The following is a 24,463-nucleotide window of genomic DNA, read 5'->3' as shown; positions in this document are numbered from 1 at the left end:
GAAGTAGCTTGCCCGAGGTCATGCAGCTAATAAGTGATAGAGACCAGATTCAGACTTGAGTTTCTTTCCCCCAAGGGGCTCTTCGCCATTAATACTAGCTTTCTTTTTTTTCTGTGTCTCCTTAATAATGATTGAAAGCTAACTACCTGGCCAGGATTTTACTAATAGAGATGCTGGCTCACGTTGGTGATTACAATCAGCTTTGTAACCTTTATTCCAGATAATTGTGACGTTGGCATGTCTTAATTGTCTTTTTATTTCCAAGGCTTTATCGATGAAGAATGTGTTGGTACAAATAGCTAATAGCACCTCATTCTTAGCTTATTAAAGAAGAAATAGCAGGAGTTCTCTGTCAGATTTTGTTTTGTTTTGATCTCTTCTTAACTATACAGCATTGACCATGACAAAAAGCAGGGTAAGGATCCCACATTGTCACACCTGGTCTGATACATGTTGATTTATAAACTTCATTCTCCGTAGTGGAAATTGACACGATCTCCTTGATGTGTTTTCTTTTTGATGCGGCCATTCATACTTTCCAGATAGTTTTGCAAGTTAGTATATATTCCATAGATAACAGTTTATCTAGCCCAGGATCCTGTTCTTTGCATTATTAATAAGCTAATCAATCTGGGTCTCTTAGAACTGCATATACTTGATGCAGGCTTCTGGAAGTAACCTACTTCCTTGGGGGATATAAAGGAAGTGTACTTAGTAGTATGATTGTCATGTAAGTAATCTCTTGAGAACCTGAAAGTGTTAGGCTGTGTCTTGCTTCAAGTAGCTTTTTAATTTTGGCAGTATTCTTATTGAATCCAGTGGCATTGACAAAATTCACTGTTTGATACTTTTTAAAAGTTGTTTTAAAAAGGAAAACAGTACCTAAACCCTGTCTTCTCCCTAAGGAACTTAAAATCCCTTTGAGAAGATAAAATTGAGACATAAGAGTTGAGCAAGCTATTAATATCACAGGCAACTAGATTATATGTTTCTCTTTTTTAAAAAGATTTCATTTTTAACTAATCTCTACACCCAATGTGGGGCTCAAACTTACAACCCCAAGATCAAGAGTCTCATGCTCTACCAACTGTGTTTCTCTTTTTTTCTTTTTCTATATTTCTCTTAACAAATGAGCACAACGCTATTTATCAGGTAGTCTCTTCTGTTTTAAGTTTAAATTCCAGTTAACATACAGTGTAATATTAATTGTTGGAGAGGATGTGGAGAAAGGGGATCCCTCCTACATTGTTGGTGGGAATGCAAGTTGGTACAGCCACTCTGGAAAACAGTGTGGAGGTCCCTTAAAAAGTTAAAAATTGAGCTACCCTATGATCCAGCCATTGCACTACTGGGTATTTACCCCACAGATACAGACGTAGTGAAGAGAAGGGCCATATGCACCACAATGTTCATAGCAGCAATGTCCACAATAGCTAAATCGTGGAAGGAGCCGAGATGCCCTGCAACAGATGACTGGATTAAGAAGTTGTGGTCCATATATACAATGGAATATTACTCAGCTATCAGAAAGAACGAGTTCTCAACATTTGCTACAACATGGACAGCACTGGAGGAGATAATGCTAAGTGAAATAAGTCAAGCAGAGAAAGACAACTATCATATGATTTCTCTCATCTATGGAACATAAGAACTAGGATGATCGGTAGGGGAAGAAAGGGATAAAGAAAGGGGGGGTAATCAGAAGGGGGAATGAAACATGAGAGACTATGGACTATGAGAAACAAACTGAGGACTTCAGAGGGGAGGGGGGTGGGGGAATGGGATAGACCGGTGATGGGTAGTAAGGAGGGCACGTATTGCATGGTGCACTGGGTGTTATACACAACTAATGAATCATCGAGCCTTACATCGGAAACCGGGGATGTACTGTATGGTGACTAACATAATATAATAAAAAATCATTAAAATAAATAAAAAAAAAAAAAATAAAAAAAAAAATAAAAAAAAAAAAAACAGACTGTTCACTATGGAGAATAAACTGAAAGTTACCGCAGAGGAAGTGGGTGGTCAGGGGATCGGGTGAATGGGTGATGGGGATTAAAGAGTGCGCCTGTGATGAGCACTGGGTGTTGTACGGAAGTGTTGCATCACTCTACTGCACACCTGACACTAATACAACACTATATGTTAACGAACTGGAATTAAAATTAAAACTTTAAATATGTATGTATTACCACTCGCCTCATTAAAACAGCTTTTCAAGTACTGGGACACTTTGAAGCTCACACTGGCAAATACAGTTTTTGCAAAATTTGAATTTTTACTTGAAATCTCAAATTTCATCATTGGCAACAATTGCCCTGAGTTATTTACTAGAGAAACATACTTCATTCATTTTCATGAAAATGGCTATCTACCAAATGCATGAGTATGAATAACCATACTTTGTAGTTCTTTCAAGTAAAAATGGTGATCCTTCTTAAGTGGGTAGGTCAGCTTGCAACTCAATCACACAAATGCTTTTTCTCAATCATCATATTTCAGTATGCAACAGAAATGCTTCACACATCCATTCCATTTTTAACACAAAATATTTTTTTAAAAAAACATGGACTCATGGATCAAAATATAATAAAATTCATATTTTTTTTACTGCTTCACTTTTCCTTTTAATAACTTATGTATGGTAGTGGAAAATACAGCTTAATACCAGTACTTTTATTGTTCCTTTTGCACCAGAAGTACACAGTAAAAATGGAAAATAGTATCTTAGTATATTAGTACTAAGTAGGCTTACCCTCACAAACCTTTGAAAAAGGTCTCAATAACCCCAAAAGGTCTAGAGACTTCATTTTAAGAACAGCCGTCCTACCCTCCTTTTCCTTACATGATTCAGATGACCTCAAATCTCTCCTATTGTTTCCCAGTACGTCTCCTGTCTCTTTACAAAACCTACCAAACTTGCAAATGAGAGCAGCCCATCCTAGCTATCTCTGCTGCCTGAAATCCAGCTAATGGTTGATTGTACCCCACTCTACTTCTAGGAAGGAGATCATTAAACTGATCAATAAATTAGTGGTCAGGTCTATTTTGATCTGTAACACACTTACTTGTGCAGAAACTATAAAACTAGGGGGCGCCTGGGTGGCACAGCAGTTAAGTGTCTGCCTTCGGCTCAGGGCGTGATCCCGGCGTTATGGGATCGAGCCCCACATCAGGCTCCTCCGCTAGGAGCCTGCTTCTTCCTCTCCCACTCCCCCTGCTTGTGTTCCCTCTCTTGCTGGCTGTCTCTATCTCTGTTGAATAAATAAATAAAATCTTTAAAAAAAAAAAAAAAAACTATAAAACTAAACCATACCAAGAAATCGATGAAAATTTCTACTTCTGTTATAGATCTGAAGGAATTGAAAGCAGAATCTCAAAGAACTATTTGCATACCCACATTCACGGCAGCACTATTCATTAACAGCCCGGAGGTGAAAGCAACCCACATGTCCATGCACTGAAGAATGGATAAACTTAATGAACTCTATACATACAATGAAGTATTAATCAGCCTTTACAAGGAAGGAAATCCTATCATATGCTACAACATGGATAAACCTTGAAGACACCATTCTAAGTAAAATGAAAAACAGAATACTGACACGCACACACAAAAAAATTAAATACTGTGTGATTCCACTTATGAGAGGCATCTAAAAGTAGTCCAATTCATTGAAACAGAAAGTAAAATGGTGGTTACCAGGAGCCAGGAGAAAGAGGAATGGGAAGCTGTTTGGTGAATATAAAGTTTCACATTTGTGGCCAACAGACACATGAAAAAATGCTCCACATCACTCGGTATCAGGGAACTGCAAATCAAAACCACAATGAGATACCACCTCATACCAGTCAGAATGGCTAAAATCAACATGTCAGGAAACAACATATGTTAGCGAGGATGCAGAGAAACGGGTGCCCCACTGTACCGTCGGTGAGAAAGCAAGCTGGTACAGCCACGCTGGAAAAGAGTATGGCAGTTCCTCAAAAAGTTGAAAATAGAGCTACCCTTACCTTTTACCTATTACCCAGCAAATGTACTACTAGGTATTTACCCCAAAGATACAAATGCAGTGATCTGAAGGGGCACATACACCCCAATGTTTATAGCAGCAATGTCCACAATACCTAAACTATGGAAAGAGGCCTGATGTCCTCAATAGATGAATGGATAAAGATGTGTGTGTGTACACACACACACACACACACACACACAATGGAATACTACTCAGCCACCAAAAAATGAAGTCTTGACATTTGCTAGGACATCGATGGAACTAGAGGGTGTCATGCTAAGCAAAGTAAGTCAATCAGAGAAAGACAATTATCATATGGTCTCACTCATATGTGGAATTTAAGAAACAAAACAGAGGATCATAGGGAAGAGAGGAAAAAATAAAACAAGATGAAATCAGAGAGGGAGACAAACCATAAGCGACTCTTAATCATAGGGAACAAACTGAGCATTGCTGGACGGGAGGTGCGTGGAGGGATGGGGTGACTGTGTGATGGACATTAAGGAGACCATGTGATGGAATGAGCACTGGGTATTATATAAGACTGATGAATCACGGACCTCTATCTCTGAAACTAATAATACATTATATGCTAATTAATTGAATCTAAATTAAAAAAAATTTAAGAAGTTTCAGATTTGTAAGATGAAAAAGTTCTAGAGATCTGTTTCACCACATTGTGAGACTACTTTACAGTATTAAATTGTACACTAAAAAATGGTTTAGATAGTAACTTTTAGATGTTTTTTTACCACTATAAAAAAATCAAATCTATTTCGTATACCAGCCATACACAAAATAATGTACAGTGTTTGTGTCCATTTGCATCAAGTACTAAGGGAGGGTAAACTGATCTAAAGTCTGTAAAAATGTACACTTCTATTTATAAAATTTTATTAAATTTATATTTATAAAATATATTTATATTTATAAACATTTATAAAATCATTTTTATGAAATTATAACTAAAAGTACAGAAGTGATTATCAATACAGTCAGAATCGAGGTTACTTTTAGTGTGAGGAGAGGGGTTTACTGGTTCACAAACTCAGAAGTTTCTCTGGTAACATCTGAAACTGACCCCACACACAGAGAGCAAGGAGAGACCAACAAAGAAGCAAACCACTCCCTAATGGTTGGTGGCAGGTTTAATAAGCAAGAGAACTTACATGTGAGGCTTATATTGGGTAACTGCAAGGATGAGAGATTTCTGTATCCACCTACCAGAATCTTAAGAGTTTATATAAAGGCCTTAATGGCATTCAGTCATGTAACACACTGTTGTCTCAAGGCTATGTCCTTGAAAATGGTTCTCAGTGTGGGAACAATGAACAGAACATACATTCCAAGGACAGCAGAAAGGGGTCAAGGGCCTCTGACTGCCCAGGTTTAGCTCAAAGATCAACCAGTGGTCACATCTTCCTACTAACGCCGTCAGCAGGGCTGTGATGAGGACAGGACAGAAGAGTAGCTTCAGGTGATGCTCCGTTTCCCCACATTTGTGGTAGAGACAGAAGAATTGATGTTACACCGATCTGACAAGGGTCAATCTATGTGTCAATGCATTTTTCTACATGTGTGTGTTATTTTTTACCACAACAAAAATAACTTAAGAAACTGAGGTGCTGAGACCACATAAGTTTCCTGTATGCACATAACTTCAAATGGCCAAGCTGGAGAACTCAGGTCTCTAGACTCTAAGTCCCATTTTTGCAGCTACTTGTAGAAATAAAACTTGAGTCATGGGCATTAGGGTCTGAAAGTATTAGATTTGGGAAAGATCATAACGACATGTAAGTAAAGATAATCTAAAACATAATTCACAGAAATCAGACAACAGCTCAGGCCAACAAGTGCTGGCTGGACATATAAAATGTGCAGACCCTATATTAGACATGGAAAATAGAGAAATAAATTAGACAAATTCCCAGCACTCGAGAGTTTTATAATATAGTCAATATATCATCGTTACGCAGCATGGTCAGAATTATGGCACAAGCATGATGTGGAAGCACAGCTGGGAGATCTTGGCATATGTTGGGGTAGAAGGTAGAATTCGGATTGCGGGGGCCTCAGGGTCTCCTACTCTGTGGTTCATAATTAGAATTAGTTAACTTGAATGAGTTGAAAATGGGGAAGAGTGGGAAGGGTCTTCAAGACAAGGAAGGTAGGATCAGTAGAGCTGAAATAAAGAAAACCTGCAGTATTATGCACATTGCAGGATCAGGAAATGTGAGGTGGGAAGTGGAGAAGATGAAGCCAAGGCACATAGAGGCTAAACTGCGCAAGACCCCCCAGGACGTTTGAGATGATGTATTTCTCCGTGCCATGTAACAGGTGACGATCTCGTAGGCGACAGGCAACAGGCAACATCATGCTAACAATTAGCTGTCAAGCCTTGGGTATGTCATTTCCACTGTCAGGGCCTCAGAGTCTTTATTTCATCAAGGGGAGCTTGAACTAGCTCCAACATCAATTACTCCTAGATCTGCTTCTACAGTTTTACTCAGCAGTGTCAAAGCTAGCATTAAGTACGTCATTAAAACAGTTCTGTTTAAAAAAATAAAGAGATCCGTTCTATCCAACTCATTAAAAAATTGGAAGACTTAAATAAGGAACCACTAATGAAAATGTCGATGAACTGCCTTATCAATTGTAAGAATTACTAAATGCAAATCACAACTATGTAACGTTCAAATGCCTCAGGCATGCTGACAGTATTTCTCAGCTCTTACTCTATGCCAGATACTTTACCTATATTCTCTCACTTAATCCTCAACAATTCCTACAATTGGCCTTACTGCCTTCATTTTAAATATGAGGAATGAAAGGTTTGATATATTAAAAAACTCACGCAAACTCCACGGCAAGGCGGCAGAACTGATGTTAAGCAGGTCTGTCTGCCCTGAAGCTAATTTTCTTCTTGGGTTGCCAATATATTAGGATTCCCATGTGATGGAAAGAACATGCTATTTCTCAAGAATTCATATACAAAATTTACATAAAATCCAGTATTTCTTTTCACAATTCTGTATAATGTTTATGCTTCACTTTGCATGCTTAGAATAATAGGAAAACATGACAATAATAGCTTTCAGCAACTGAATTACTGTTTGTTCAGAAATTATCTGTTCAGAATAAATGAAATTGTATTTACAAGTGCCCAGGCTGTATCCAAAATGCTTTTAAGCAGTCGCTCTAAGTTTATTCATGTGTTGAGGTGAGCACTGAAATACTAACAAAAAAAGAGAGGAGGATAATACTAAGACGAAATGAAGAGGCTCCTTAAAATGACAATCCCCAAGGCGGTCATAGACACTAACAAACCCTGATTTCTCAAGGATTATTTCCGAGGAAGAAAAATAAAGATCATGATGCGTTGGTTGTATTGAACAGTAAAACAAATAATCAGATAAAATAATCAATATAATTTCAGTGATTATTCCCAGGAAATGTGACTGTTGGATTCAGTCAATTTCCCCCACCTTTAAACCTTCGTTCCTATAAGGAACCCCCCCAAAAAAATGTTTTCCCACCCAAATCTAACAAACATTCAATTCTATGGTGAGCCTTTTAGTTTCCAAACCGGCTAAAGGCATGTGATGAGCATGACAGAAGGAAGAACAGTGAATGACAGAACAAGAGCTATGAGACAGGACATGCATGGAGCAGTTCAAACCTTCATGTAATCGTACTTCTCAAACTTGAGTGTCATCAGAATCCCCTGCAGGGCTTGTTAAAGTACAGGTTACTGGAACTTACTCCCAGAGTTTTAGATTCAGTAGGTCCAGGTGGAGTCCAAAACCTTGCATTTCTGTTACTTTCCCTGGTAATACACTCTGAGAACCGCATCGGTGGTTAGATTTGGAGGTGAAGTTCCATGTACAATTGTAACCAACATCTAGCCTCATTGTTGATAGAGGACTATCCTACAGGTGTGTAGTGGACAGTTAATAAACAGACCTTTTTAGTTATTTGTTAAATGGAAAACTAACCAAACCTAAATGACTGGTAAGATTAACTGATAGTGTTAAGGTTAGCCAGAATACTAAGTTTGAAATTTTACTATAAACAAATAATAAAAAAAATCACAGCATCTATTGAGAAATTGCTATTTTGCGAGGAACTCTGCTACATATTTTCCTTTATTTTCTTAAGTAGGCTCCACCCCCAGCGTGGAGCCAATGCAGGGCTTGAACTCACAAGCCTGAGATCAAGACCTGAGCTGATATTAACAGTCTGATGCTTAACCCACTGAGCCACCCAAGTGCATTCATATTTTCCTTTGTATACTGTGTTTCATATCATCTTCATTAAAAATCTAATCCATGAAAGCAGTATTTTGACATTATTACTGTTATCTCTAGCTTCTAATAACTCTGCTTAGAGAGATTCTATCCCTTGTCCAAGTTCACACTGTTAGGAAGTGATGAAAGCAAGCTTTGACCGAGGCATTGTGCCTCTAGTGTTGGTGCTCTATTGCCTCATACTCTATGGTCTCCTGAGTAAATGGCTCTGTGTCTTTAAGCAATGAAATTATGATCTCACTCTCTAATTCGAAATGTGAAACTCTTAAATCTAAAACCGAAACATGAAATAATGTATGAGAAGAACATAGGCACAAGGTAGCACAGGATACCAAAACTGCTGAACCACAAGAATGTGTCATGGTTAGGCCACTATAAATTTAAAAGGAAAGTTTAGTGTGTAGAAAATTTGTGAAACTGACTTGGCCATCCTTTGGTTAGGATCTTTTCAGATTTTCTCCATTTTCACTGAAATTCAGAATTCTATGTTAGATAGAACTTAAGCATGAGAACAAAATGGTCCCTGGGCAGTGGATTTAGAAAATGTTCAGAGTATAGAAAGCTCAGTCATGTTCAAGATACTTAAAAGACTGCAGTGTTCAAGGGAAAGGCCAGAGTATCACCAAGCGGATGTAGCACAAAGACATGGCATCCAGAGCCAGACACAATCAGGAGTCAGGGCAACAGGTAGGTATCATCAAGAATATATTCACATACATTTTGTCTGTAATGTGGGTGGAGAAAAACACGATAGGAAGATGTAAAGAAAAAGAAAATGAAATCTTGCCTTAGAACACAGAGATAAACTGACTCAGGAGGAAGTGATGAGAAATATCACTGATCTTAATTAGAGGAACTGAATTCCAGGCAAGATTAAAGATTCAGAAATATCTACCTGGCAATTTATTGGCCAGCACTACAGATGCTAAGTTGGCTTGGGGGAAACAACAAAGTATTAGAGTTGAATTCTGCCAGATTAGAGACACAAAACAAGAATCAATTAAGTAACTTTCATACACTCAACTTGCAAGTAATCTACTATAGGACTGAATTTTCACGCCTACCGTGGAAATTGAGAAGATGGCAGAACCTAGAAAAATTATACAGATGCTGACACTCTAAATTTGCAAATAAAGTAGTGAAAGGAAGTGCGAATGATCCAGAACCTTCGAAGGAGTTGGAGTACAAGAGGATTGCTATGGCAATAAGTATATTTGAAGGTCACGAAGAATTAAATTGAAGTCAACTTCTCAATCTCCCAAATTTGAGATGAAAGCTTTTCCAAATGCAATACAGAGAGAGAGTAATATGCCCTAGAAGGCAATTACAGGAAGCAGGCTTGCAAAGATTTTGAGTTTTTAGAACTAAACTCTTCATCTTGGCTTTGGAGTTAGAACAAAAGTAGGGTTTTTTTCCCCCTTAGAAAGAAAGCTAAGGGAAAGCATTAAAAAAAAAAAAATTGCAATGATTTCTATCACACACCTAGAAGCTCAAAAACCCCATCATGTCAAAATGATTGGGACTTAAAAATGCACATTTCTAGCCACAGCAAACTTTGTAATTTGTGATAAAAATCAATCTCCAGATTATTTGAAAAATATTCTCACTTAAACTGTTATATACTAGTACTTAATTAAAAAAAATACAAAAGATTTAGTCTTTAAAGAGGAGAATTTCAAGTAAATTATTTTGGTCAAGACTATGAATAATTTATACTTATTGTTAAAAGTATGACAAAATTGCTTAGAATTCCATCAAACTGCTAATCATCCCAAGATCTTCTGACATCAATGACTTGACTTAACCTAGAAAATTCTAAATGTAATAGTAGAATATCAACTTGATACTGCAACCTGAGCAGCTAGACCATGCTTTTCCAGAATCACCTGTAAGACCTCTTCTAGGGAGATGGATTAAACATTCTCTTCCCCATTTCCTATGCCAAGCAAAACTAAAAATCCAAATATTATAGATCAAACAAATCAAACAAACATAAGAAAATTCTGAAAGGTAAAGAGAAGAGGGCAGAATGGCTAGTGACTTTTGGATTCCAAGGAACAATATTGTATTATGTTTCCTGGGTTTTCTTTGTTTCTCTTACTTACCAGATTTGGAGCTAAAACAGGCAACCCAGAAGTACCAATAGACAGAACTCACTCCCTCAAAAAAAGACCCTACAATGAAAGTCTGTTCTCTCTAGTCAAAGGACCAAGAGAGGTCTAGCAAAATTTCTTTTTCAACCTTTTAGCAATAACCACTCTATTATAGCAAAATACAACAGAAAAAGATTCTGCCCCATTCCCATCCCTATCAACAAATACTAGGTGGGTAGCCTAGACTTCATCCCTTGTGAGGTTGAGATGAGGTATTCCCATCATACTCATTGGGGTAGTGAGAAGGCCAAGCAGGGACCCTAGATTTACACCTTCACTGCACTGTAACAAGGCATCCCAACCCCTCTACCTCCTTCAGGTGGTGTCACAGGAAGCTGAGGAGAAAGCCAAGGCTTTCATCCCTTTCAAGCAATAAGAAACCTCCTCCTCCTGCAGTGTCGGTGTCAATCACAAGAATAAGCAGAATCCTACCTCAACCCGGAAGTAATAAAAAGTCCTTTAAGGTGGGTGACAATAGAAGCCAAACAGGAATCCATACTCGTACCTTGTCTGGCAATGAGCCAGTGTACTCACTTTTCCTATTAGAACAGTGTGACAGGAAGCCAGACAAGACAGCCTCAGAATAAAATACCTAAAATATACAGGTATTAACTGAAACTCACTTCTTATACCAACAACCAAGAAGATCTCAAACTGAACCAAAAAAAAAAAAAAGACCATCAGCAGATGGCAATACCAAGGTGAAAGAGAAGTTAGAATTATCTGAAACACATCTTAACACAACTATTATGTGCAACTCATATGTGGAATATAAGGAATAACACAGAGGACCACAGGGGAAGGGAGGGAAAACTGAATGGGAAGAAATCAGAGAGGGAGACAAACCATGAGAGACTCTGGACTCCGGGAAACAAACTGAGGGTTACAAAAGGGAGGGCGGTGGGGGCAGTGGGGAGAGGGATAACTGGGTGATGGGTATTAAGGAGGGCACATGTTGTGATGAACACAGGGTGTTATATGCATATATATATAATGCATATGCACATATATATAATGAATCATTGAATACTACATCAAAAACTAATGATGTACTATATGTTGGCTAACTGAACATTATTTAAAAAGATAAAATAAAGCAACTATTATAAAAATGACTCAATGAATAATTGTGAAATATATTTGAAACAAATGAAAGTCTCAGCAAAAAAATAGAAAATTATAATAAAGAAACAGAAGACATAAAGAAGAACCTAATGGAAATTTTAGAACTGAAAAATACAGTATTAAAAATATTCAATGGATAGGCTCAACAGCAGAATGGTGAGGCCAAAGAAGAAGCTAGAAGGTAGATTAAAAAATTATTCATTCTGAATAGAGAAAAAACAGAGAAGTGAACACAGCTGTGGGGACCTGTGAGACCATACCAAAAGATCTCTGCATTCATATAAACAAAGTAGCAGATAAAGAGAGAAAAATGCAGGACTGAGCAAGTAGTTGAAGAAATAATGACAGAAAACTCAAATTTGGCAAAAGACACAAGAAGGCCAATTCAAGCGAGTAAACACCAAACAGGATAAAGTCCAAGAAATCCACACCAAGATACATCATAGTAAATCTTCTAAAAACCAAAGACAAAAAGAAAGCCTTGAAAGGTGTGAGAAATATAGTTCTAGCTAGAAGGGAGAAGAGATTTTCAGATTTCCTACCAGAAACCATCAAGGCCAGAAGAAAGTGGCACAGCATTTTGAAGTGCTGAAAGAAAATAACTGTCAACTCAAAATCCCATATCTAGCAAATACTTCCTTTAGGAATGAAGAGGAAATGAAGACATTCTCCAATAAATGAAAACTAAGAATCTATTGGCAGTAGACACACCCTAAAAGAATGGCTCAACGAAGTTCTCTAAACAAGATGGAAACAAGAAGAAATCTCGGAATATCTGTACTTAAAGAGAATAACGGCCCAGAGGGCAGAGGTGAGAGCCATGAAGTATTATGGCCAGGTCTTGAAACCTAATGGCATTTGCCCTGCTGAATTTTAAAATTACTTTGGCTGGTGACATCTTTTTTCCTTCCATTTTCTTCCTTTTTTAATGGGTGTTTTCATAATTGGTATTATATACTTGTCCCACCATTGTATTTTGGATGCAGATAACTTGCTTTCTAGTTTCAGCAGGTCCACAGGTCCTCTCCACAGGCAGAGAGGAATTCTGCCCTAAGAGCATAACACTTAAGAGTCTCGTCTATACCTAACTGAAATGACTTAAATGATGAGGTCTGGGCTTTTGAGCTGATGAGACTTAGATGGCACTTTGGACTTAGAATGGATGATGTAATGGTTGAAACTTTTGAGTATGCTAGGATAGGATGAATGTATTTTGGATATGGGAACATATGAATCATTTGGATATGGAGGCCAGGGAACAGACAATTCCCGTGAAGGAATGGGTCCTAAGCCAAGAAATGCAGGTGATCTCTAAAAGATGGAAAAGTCAAAGAAATATATTTTTCCCAAGAACCTCCAGAAAAAATGCAGACTTATTGATACCTCACTGTTTTTAGCCCAGTGAAATTGATTTCAAACCTCTGACCTCCAGAACTATAAGTTAATAAATTTGTGTTGTTTTCTTTTGGTAAATTTGCGATTATTACAACAGCTATAGAAAACTAAAACAATCAGGAAGAAATAATGCAAGAAGCAAAAAATATGCCTATGTATAGTAGATATTCTTTCTCTTCTAAAGTTCCAAATTATGTTTGATGGATGAAACAAAAATCGTAACACTGCCTGATGTGGTTTTCAATGTATATTAATTTTTTTCAGGTTATTATAAACAAGGGAGGCTAAAGGATATACAGGAAAGTAAGGTTTCTATACTGCACTAGAACTGGTAAAATGACCAGCAGACTCTGATGAGTTACATACATAAAATCTTATACTTAGAGCAACCACTAAAAAAGCTATATAAACTTGAAAACACTATAGATAAATCAAAATGGAATTCTAAAAACTACTCAAATATCTACATGAAGGAATAGAAAGTAAGAGTGAAAGAAACTATAAAGAATAAAGAGAAAACAAAAATTAAAATAGCAGACTTGAACCCTAACACATGAATAATTATATTAAGTGTAAATTATGTAAAGATACCAATTAAAGACAGAAATTGACAAGGTGGATTAAAAAACATGACAACTATATGTTGTGAATCTCTGAGCTGCTATAAATTTCTGCAGAAATTCACTTCAAATATATATATATATATTGGCAAAGTTAAAGTAGAAAAAAATGGGAAAATATGTAAAATGAAAATATTAATCAAAAGAAAGCACAAGTGGCTATGTAAGTATCAAATGAAGTAGACTTCAAAGCAAAGAAAATTACCAAAGAGAGTGACATTGCATAATGATAAAGTGCCAGTCCACCAAGAAGACATAGCAATCCTAAATGTATACGCATCAAAGAATAGAGTTGTGAAATATGTGAAACAAAAACAAGGAGAACTGAAAGGAAGACAAATTCACAATTATAGTTGGAGATGTCAACACTGTGTCTTAAGAGTGAAAAAAAAAAACTAGACATAAAATTTGCAAGGATATAGAAAACCTCAACACAACCATCAACCAGCAGTATCTAATGAACATTTACAGAACACTGCACCCAACAAAAACAAAATACACCCTATTTTTCAGTGACCATGATCCAAGATAGACCATGTAACCAGACATGAAGTAACCCTCAGCAAATTTAAAAGAGTTGAAATCATACAACGTATGCTCTTTGACCACAATGAAATCAAATTAGAAATCACTAACAGAAAGACAACAGGAAAAACTTGAAATGCTTGGAAAATAATGAATGTATCTATAAATAATCCTTAAGTAAAGAGGAAGTCTCAAAGAAAAAATATACATTGAATTTAATGAAAATACAACATATCAAACTTTGTCGGGCACCATTAATTAAAGTAGTACTGAAAGTCAAATTTATAAACCAAATGAATCAATTAGAAAAATGAAACAAGTCTAATAGCAACAATCTAGACTCCTCCCTTAAGAACTCTGGGGAAAAAAAGAGCAAAATAAACACAGAGCAAGCAGGAAGAAGATAATGATAAAGAACAGAAAGCAAGGAAATTTTAAAAAGGAGAATAGAGAAAATCAATGAAACAAAGAATTGGTTCCTTGAAAAAGATCAATAAAATTGACAAACCTCAGCAAGACTGACTGATAGATAAAAGTGAAGGTGCAAATTACAAATGTGAGGAATGAAACAGGAAATATCATTGTAGACCTTGAAGACATCAAAAAGGATGTCTAAGGAAATACCACAAACAACTCTATACATGGAAATTGGGCAACTTAAATAAAATGGCCGATTTCTGTAAAAATACAAACTACCACAACATATCCGATATGAAAGAGATCATTTGACTAGCCTTGTAACAACTTCGGAAATTGAATTCAGAATTCAAATACTCACAAAAAAGAAATCTCCAGGACTATGTGTTTTCACTGGAAAATTGTACCAAATGTTTAAAGAAGAATTAACAACCATTCTACACACTGTCTTTCAGATAATGGAGAGAAGGTAACACTTCCCAATTCACTTTAGGAAGCTAATATCACCCTTATACCAATACAAGACAAAGAGAATACAAAAGAGAAAAAAGAGACTAAAGACCAGTATCTCTCATGGAGATAAATGCAAAACCCCTTAACATAGTATTAGCAAAGAGAAGGTAACACAATATAAAAATTATTAAACACCAAAACCAAGTGGAGTTTATAAAAGGATGAAAGGTTAATTCAATATTTGAAAGCTAATCAATATAATGTAACATTTAAACAAGCTAAAGAAGAAAAATCCCAATGATCCTATTAATCAATGAAGGATAACCATTTGATTACAATGTTTTATGTCAATTAGACCTCAATTTTTAAAAAGAAAAAAAAAGCATTTGGAAAAACTCAACATTCATTAATAATAAAAACTTTCAAAGAAATAGGAATAAAAGGGAACTTCTTCAACTTGATAAAGAGCATGTACAAAAGCTTTTAACAAACATTATACTTAATGGTGCTAGACTAAATGCTTTCTCCTAAGATGGGGAACAACAGAAGGTTGTCCACTCTCACAACTCTTCTTCACCATAATATGGGAAGTTCTAGCCAATGAATTAAGGAAATAAAAGGCATACAGATTGGAAAAGAAAAAACAGGGGTGCCTGGGTGGCTCAGTCAGTTAAGTGTCTGCCCTCAGCTCAGTTCATGATCCCGGGGTCCTGGGATAGAGCCCCAAGTTGGGCTCCCTGCTCAGAAGGGAGTCTGCCTCTCCCTCTCTCAGCTCATGCGCTAGGTCTCTCTCAACTGAATAAATAAAATCTTTAAAAAGAAAAAAATAAAAGGAAAAAATAAAACCATGCCTATCTGAAGATGACATGATTGTACATATAGAAAATATTAAGAAATCTACAAAATCTCTTAGAACAAATGAGTTCAGTAAGATCGCAGGACACAAGATCAGCATACAAAATTCAGTAGCATGTCTATATACTAGCAATGAACATGTAGGCAACAAAATCAAAAAGTCAGTACCATTTACAGTCACTACAAAAATAACTGTATGGATCTAACTAAACCACACAGTCTTGCACACTACCGACTACTCAATGCTGGTGAAAGAACTCAATGAATGTATAAATAGACATAATGTGGTCATGGATTGCAAGACTCAGAACAGTAAAAATGTCAATTTCCCCCAAATTAATATATAAATTTACAGCAAGATATTTTTGTAGGTATAGACTAGATTTATATATCAAGGCCAAAAAATTGGGACTACTAAAACAATTTTGAAAAAGACTAAAATGGATGTAATCTGTCTGATTTCAAGGCATATATAATTATAGCAATCCAGACTGTGTGATATTGTCAGAGGGACAGGCATACCTCATTAGAATAAAATAGAAAACCCAGAAATAGACCCATACAAACATATTCGACGGATGGACCAAAGTTCAATAGCAATTTAAGGGAGCAAAGAGAGTCTTTTTCACAAATGAGGCATATGTAGGCCCCACATCTCCAAAAGCATCTTGACCCCCCTATACAAAAATTAACTCAAAATGGACTGGAGACAAACATCAAAAGTATGACTATAAAACATTTAGGAAAAACATAGAAGAAAATGTTCAGAATCTAGTGTCAAGCAGTTATTAAATTTAACGCCAAAAGCAAGATCAATGAAAGAAAAAGTTGAAAAGTTTGACTTCATCAAAACTGAAAACATTTGCTTTGTGAAAGATCCTAGAAAGAGGATGAAAAAAACAAGGTACGGCCTGGGAGAAAATACATGCAAATCCAAACGAAAAGACTTCTATATAAAACATATAAAGAACTTTCAAAATTCAACAGGAAAACAACAATCCAAAAATGTTTCACTAAAGAAGATACACAGATGTCAAATAAGCATATGAAAACATGCTCTACATCGTAGGTCATCAGGGAAATGCAAATTAAAACAACAAGATGCAACTACACATTCATTAGAAAGGCAAAAATCTGGACCACCACCACCACCAAATCCTGGCGAGGAGGTGAAGCAACAAAAACTCTTCTTACCGTGCTGATGGGAATACAAAATGGTACAGCCACTCTGGAAGATAATTTGGTGGTGTTTTACAAAACTAAACATACTCATATCTTATGATCCAGCAATTGTGCTCCGTGGTATTTACCCAGGGAGATAAAAACTTATGTCCACACAAAAACTTGCACACAGATGTTCACAGCAACTTTATTCATAATTGCCAAAAGTTGGGAGCAAACAAGATATTCTTCAGTAAGTGAATGGGTAAATCAACTGTGATACATCCCGACAATGGAATACTATTCAGTGCTAAAAAAATTTTTAAAAAAAGAATTGAAGGTAATAGCTCATTTTAAAGATTTTATTTATTTATTTGACAGAGATAGAGACAGCCAGTGTGAGAGGGAACATAAGCAGGGGGAGTGGGAGAGGAAGAAGCAGGCTCATAGCGGAGGAGCCTGATGTGGGGCTCGATCCCAGAACGCAGGGATCACGCCCTGAGCCGAAGGCAGACGCTTAACGACTGTGCCACCCAGGTGCCGCTACCTTCAATTCTTATTACTAAGTGAAAGGAGCCAATCTGAAAAGGGTACATACTCTATGATTCCAACCATATAACATTCTGAAGAAGGCAAAACTATAGACAGTAAAAAGATCAGTGGATGCTGGGTGAAGGGGGATAAAGGGAGGGATGAATAGGCAGAGCACAGAGGATTTCTGGGACAGTAAAAACATTCTGTGCTAGTACAATGATAGATACATGTCATTATATATTTGTCCAAACCCACAGAGTGAATAATAATGTTAGCGACGGACTTTGGATGATTATGATGCGTCAATGTAGTTTCATCGGTTGGAACAAATGTCCTGCCCTGGTGGAGTATGCTGATTAAGGGGGGCTATGATGTGTGGTAGCAGGGAGTTTACAGGAAATCTCTGTGCCTTTCCTTCAATTTTTCTGTAAACCTTAAACTGCCCTAAAAAATAATAATGTCATAAAAATCCCAATTAGAAAATGGGCAAAAGACATGAAGAGGTATTTCAACAAAGAGGATATACAGATGATCAATTAACACAAGAAAAGGGATTCAACATCTAGCTATTAGAAAAATGCAAAAATAAAACCACCATGACATGTCACTACACACCAAATGGCTAAAATAAAAAATAATGACAATACTTTATGCTGGAAAAGATGCAAAGAAACTGGATCACTCATGCATTGCTGGTGGGAATGTAAAATGGTACAATCAACTCTGGCAAAGTTTGGTAGTTTCTTTTAAAGACAAAACAAAACCAACTAAACCTGCAAATACCATACTACAAAGCAACTGCACTCCTAGGCATTCATTCCAGAGAAGTGAAGATTTATGTTCACACAAAAAACTTACACTAGTGTTTGTAGCAGCTTTACTCATAATCGTTAAAACCTGAAAACTATCCAGATGCCCTTCAATGGAAGAATTAACAAATTGTGGTACATCCATACCACGGAACACTTCCCAGTAAAAAGGAACAAACTTTTTTTTTTTTTTTAAGATTTTATTTATTTATTTGACACAGAGAGAGGCAGCAAGAGAGGGAACACAAGCAGGGAGAGTGGGAGAGGGAGAAGCAGGCTTCCCGCCAAGCAGGGAGCCCAATGCGGGGCTCGATCCCAGAACGCTGGGAAGACGAAGGCAGACGCTTAAGGACTGAGCCACCCAGGCGCCCCCCAAAAAAGGAACAAGCTATTGTTATATACAAGGCATGGATGAATCTCCAGAGAATTACGAGTTTTTTTTTTTTTAATCCAAACTCAAAAGGATACATAGTATGTGGTTTCTTTATAGAACATTCACGAAATGATGAAATTTTAAGAAGGGAAAACAGGTCAGTGGATCCTAGAGGTGAAGGAGGGCTTGGGAGCCAAGTACACGTGGCTTTAAAAGGGCAACTTGAGGGATCCTTGTGGGGATGGAAAAGTGCTCTGTCTTGACTGTATCAGCGTCAACATCCCTACTGTCGTATCGTTTTGCTAAATGTTCTGCAGAACTGAGGGAAACTGGGAAAATATACAGAGGCTCTCTTTATTATTTCTTACATATGCATGTCAATCTATAATTATCTCAAAATAAAAAGTCATGATTTTTTAAAAGAGTCCCCGGAAGTGCTTTGAAAAGTGCAGATCCTCAAGACCTACCCCCAAAGGGGCTCATTCACTCAGTCTGGAATGGGATTTGGAAATCTGCGTATTTAACATACACTTCCTGGTAATTGGGATCGTGTGGTCCATGGACCCCAGTGAGAGGAACAGTTGAGGAGTCACCCCCAGGTGTGATATAAGAAGCCTCCAACCAAACTGCTTTCGGTAAGTCAGCACTGCTCCTACTCATTGGAAGGAAGCCCAACAAACCATTAGGAATCAGATCTCTGGGGCCAGGCTCTGCTGTCACCAGTCAATTGCTTTCCAATGTCCACACCACATAACAAAGGGCTCCTCCACAGAGAACTGCCCTGAGTGTCGGGTGCTGCCTAAAGGGACTGGATCTTGACCTCATCCTCTTAGCAGTGCATTGGCAATACCACGGCTTACCAGGTTCTAAAAATGTGAAAAGCAACCCATGGTTTCCTTTGTGAGTAAAATGTATCCAGAATTATAAATTAGCTACAAAACTGTCTAGATAACATAACAGAAAATTATGTTGTCACTCCCACATTTCAGTGAATTTTCACCTGCTCCTCAAAAGGAAAAATAAAATTACATATTTCACAAAGTGAATGTCCCTTTCAGACATGGGTAATGAGAAGAGAGAACATATTCTAATCTTGTCAAACATTTAGGTGTAATTAGAGACAGGCTACTTTATGAAACTGAATGTTAGTCTGATATAGAAGAACGAGGTCTATGTAGATAAAAGACTCAAATGCGAATAATAGAGATTATCCTCGGATTTGAAAAAAAAATTAGTAGCTACACACTAAGTTGTTTGCCTACCTTTTGCTTTGGATTCTCTTTATATTGTAATTACCAAGTTCAGAATACAACTTTAGAAAAAAATGATGGATATTATACTAGACTTTGATTATTACTGGGATCCCGATTTCTCCCTCCCCAGGCCTAAAATTGGCAGCACGAATCAAAGGAAAATGGACTGATGAAGAGAAGGGAATGTATTACGTTAAATAATGAATATATAAAATACATTTTGTTAGAGATTTTTTAAAAGAAAAGGCACAGCCTTAACACAATGCATATTTGGGAGAAGTTTGCATTTTTCTTTTATAAAATGACAATGTTTTGTCAGTAGAATTAGACAAGCATGATTCAGCCATGAAGAAGAACATGTCTTGGTCAATCAGACACTTAAGGAGAATTAGGCATGATAAAAAAGAAGTGTTCAGCTTCGATATCCTTATAATCACAAGTCAAAAAGAAGCACGGGGATAAGTTAATATGGAGGACAATTACCAAGATCATGTAAGAAAAGCTTTGCATTATAGGCTAGAAAGTTTTTTTTTTTTTAAGACAGGTTATATCTGTGAATTTCGAGAATTTCGAGGGTATGGTGTCTGCTTTTCATTAGCCAGGCTGTAAATAGTATGACCAAGCCAACATTTCATGAGTCAAAACGGCTTTGTCGGTCCTGCCTGGCAGCGTCTCCTATCTAGAGATGGCAGAGCCAACTGTCCCGTCAGTTTTCACGGGCTGGGTGCGGTTGCTCCTCGCTGACATCAGAGATCGATCTGGCCGAGAAAAGAGGGAACAGATAGCATGGGGGTAATGCTGCCCAACTATTTTCATGCCAAAGGACGCTGAGAGAATGCTAATATTTATATAGGCACCCTGAGGTAACGTGAAGGAGACTGAGGAGCCTCTCTATGGGGCCTGGTTAGAAAATCATTACTCCTTCCTTATATAATTAAGAAAAATAAAATACAGAGTTAGAGAAGGTATTATATATAGAATTTTTATAAAACTTCCAATTATAAACCTTTCAAACATTTTTAATGAAGCCATTTTCACCATTAAAGAAACACTTGAATTAGCAAGTTATATGCATGCTGTAGTTTTGAATAGGAATTGAATAAAACCATTCAGACATTTTAATGATGATCTCCATAAATTTTTGATGGGTACCATCAGTGGGAAATTTTATTAGTAGATGATTGTTTTATATGTAGACATTTTTACTTGTAGATGATTTTTTAAAATGTGAATCCTTTTATGCAACCATTCAAAACTTTAAACAGTTGAAATTATATTTAAAGAATTTAAGAGCTCTTCCCCGTGACAAATATAACTGTGCAATTTCTTATAATAACATGAAGAAATTTAAAATCCAATTGAACTTTTCATATCAACTATTTCAAAATAATGATGAAGCCCTGAATTGTAGAACACGTGTATTAGTGAAACAAAACGTTGCAGTTAGCTTGGACACAACTAATAAGACCCATCCACAGAGAATAGACGGAAGTCTGTGCTATATGACAAGAAAGTTCCCGGATTCCTGTACGGAGGTGCTGTCACAAGGAACACCCTCTCAGGTTCCCAGTCCCATCCGCATCCCTAACTGACATCGTGTTTACCAGTACCCTTGGCCTGTGCCTCTACAGCCTGAGATCATCCAGGAGTGCGCGGACTTCACACGCATAATGGGCAGAACACTCTGCAGCGGGCTGCTGGAGCAGACACTGAGAAGGCAGGCGTGCCCCAGGAGAGCAGGCAGGCCAAATGAGTACCTGAAGTCCTTCACCATCTTCGGCACACGTGGGGAATGTGCTGGCAGATCGTCTGCTCCTGACCACCCTCTCAGAAGCCCTAAGCAAGACTGCTCCCTCCAGAGACAGCTGCCTCAGAGCTTCCATTCACCCCAGCTCCCTGAGGGACGAGGGGATGAGTATCTTATCATGCACAGCGAACCTGTAAGGAGCTCTAGGATACGGGGTAAACACAACTTTGAACAGGTCTAAGTTTATTCTCTCAGTATGTGTTTACACTCCTTTCAGCGTCTCACCTCTCTTCTGTCTAAAATGGAACAGGGCAGCCGACCTAAATGGCTCTCAGTAGCATGTTGTGAATGTCCAATGAGCTTCCAAACCTGAGTGAGAAATACTCCAAATGAAACTCATCAACACAACATTCACTCACTCTCTCATTCAAGTGGTATTTCTTAGGTACCTACTATGTGCCAGGAAATGTTTTAGGCACTAGGAATAAAATAATGAACAAAACAGATAAAATGTCTTCCTTAACAGAATCTCATTTCCATGGAGACAGAAATTTTGTTTAAATAATAAAGAAATTAGACAGTATTGAAGTATATGTGCTATGGAGAAAAATTAAAGAGTAAAAAAGGATATAGAGCGCTAGAGTGGAGCAAAGTCGGGGGAGTTTGCAATTTTAAATACAGTGGTCAGAATAGGCCTCACTGAGAAGGTGATGTTTGAGCAAAGATTTGAAGGGCCTCAGGAAGACAGCTGTGTGAATATCCAGGAGATGATTATAGAGAGAGAAACTCTGGGGTGAAAGTATGCAGGGCATTTTCAAGTAACTGCAAGGGGCCATTGTTACTGAAGCAGAATGGATAACAGGGAAAGCAGCCAAGATGAAGTCACACGTCTACGGATGCAGCGAGTAGATCTAGTGCAGCCTTAGAGGACACCCGATTCTGCTCTACATGAGATAGGGCTCCACTGGAAGTAATGAGGGCAAGAGAAACAGGAGTTAAGTCTTAACATGCTTAAATGCTTATCTGCATTGAGAATAAACCATAAGGAGGCAGGGTAGCATCAGAGAGACTATTTAATGCAGAGGCAGCTGCAATAATCTAGCTCAGAAGTAATGATGGCTTGGACCATGGAAATAGCAGCGTACAGGGCAGTAAGTGATCAGATTTTAAATCTGTTCCCTATCCAAAATTTTCTATTAGATTGGATATCGAGTATAAGATAAAGCCAGGAGTAAGGACAACTCCAAGTTGTCTGACTTCAACAATTAAAATGCAAGCCACCTACTGAAACAGAGCAAAGCTGGAGGACAGATGATGTCAAGATTTACTAGATAAAATTACAATAATCCAAAAAGTATGGTATTGATTTAAAAAATAGACAAATAGATCAGCACAGTAGAGAGAGCCCAGAAATATCAATGCAGTCAAGTGACCTTTGGCAAAGGAGGAAAAGCACTATAATAGAGCAAAGACACTCTCTCCAGCAAACGGTGCCAGAACAACTGGACGCTCACAAGCAAAAACATGAATCCAGACACAGACTTTAAACCCTTCACAGAAATAGCTCAACATGGATCACAGACCTAAGTGTAAAGCTCAGAGAATCCAGACACAGACTTTAAACCCTTCACAGAAATAGCTCAACATGGATGTGTAAAGCTCAGAAGCTCAGAAGCTCAGAAGCACCAAACTCCTAGAAGTTAACGGTGGAGAAAATCCAGAAGACCTCAAGTATGGCGATGACTTTCTTAGATACAACACCAGTGACATGATCCATCAAGCAAATGATTTATAAGCTGGACTTTAGTAAAATGAAAGACATCTGCTCTGTGGAAGACAATATTAAAACAAACAGAAGTCAAGCCACAGACTGGGAGTAAATATTTGCATAAAACACATCTGATAAAGGGCTGTTACCTAAAATATATAAAGAACTCTTAACATTCAACAATAAGGAAACAAACCAATTAAAAAATGGGCCAAAGACCCTAACAGACACCTCATCAAAGAAAACATACAGATAGCAGATAAACAGTTAAAAACATGCTCAACGTAATATGTCATCAGGGAATTTCAAACTAAAATGACAATGAGATACCACTACACACTTGTTACAATGGCTAAAACCCAGAATACTGACATTACCAAATGCTGATGAGGATGGAGAACAATAAGAACTTTCATAAATTGCTGGTGGGAATGCAAAATTGTACAGCTACTTTAGAAGACAGTTTAGTGACTGCTTACAAAACTAAACATTCTCTTATCATCGATCCAGCAATTGTGCTCTTTGGTATTTGCCCAAGGCATTAAAAATTTATTTCCAGGGGTGCCTGGGAGGCTCAGTTGGTTAAGCATCTGCCTTTGGCTCAAGTCATGATCCCACGGTCCTGGGATGATGCCCCACATCGGGCTCCCTGCTCAGTGGGGAGTCTGCTTCTTCCTCTGCCCCTCTCCCTACTCGTGTTCCCTCCCTCTCTAATAAATAAAATCTTTAAATAAAATAAAAATTAAATTTTAAAAAAAGCTTATTTCCACACCAAAAATCTGTACACAGATATTTATAGCAGCCTATTCACAATGGCCAAAACTTGGAATCAACCAAGATGTCTTTCAGTAGGTGAACGGATAGGTAAACTGTGATACGTTGAGACAAAAGAATATTATCCAGGGCTAAAAAGAAATGAGCAATCAAAGTATGAAAAGATATAGGGAAA

This window comes from Ursus maritimus, unplaced genomic scaffold, assembly GCF_017311325.1.
Source record: "Ursus maritimus isolate PB19 unplaced genomic scaffold, ASM1731132v1 scaffold_6, whole genome shotgun sequence".
NCBI lineage: Eukaryota > Metazoa > Chordata > Mammalia > Carnivora > Ursidae > Ursus > Ursus maritimus.
The sequence above is the reverse complement of the archived record's forward strand: the minus strand, read 5'-3'. Positions refer to the sequence as shown.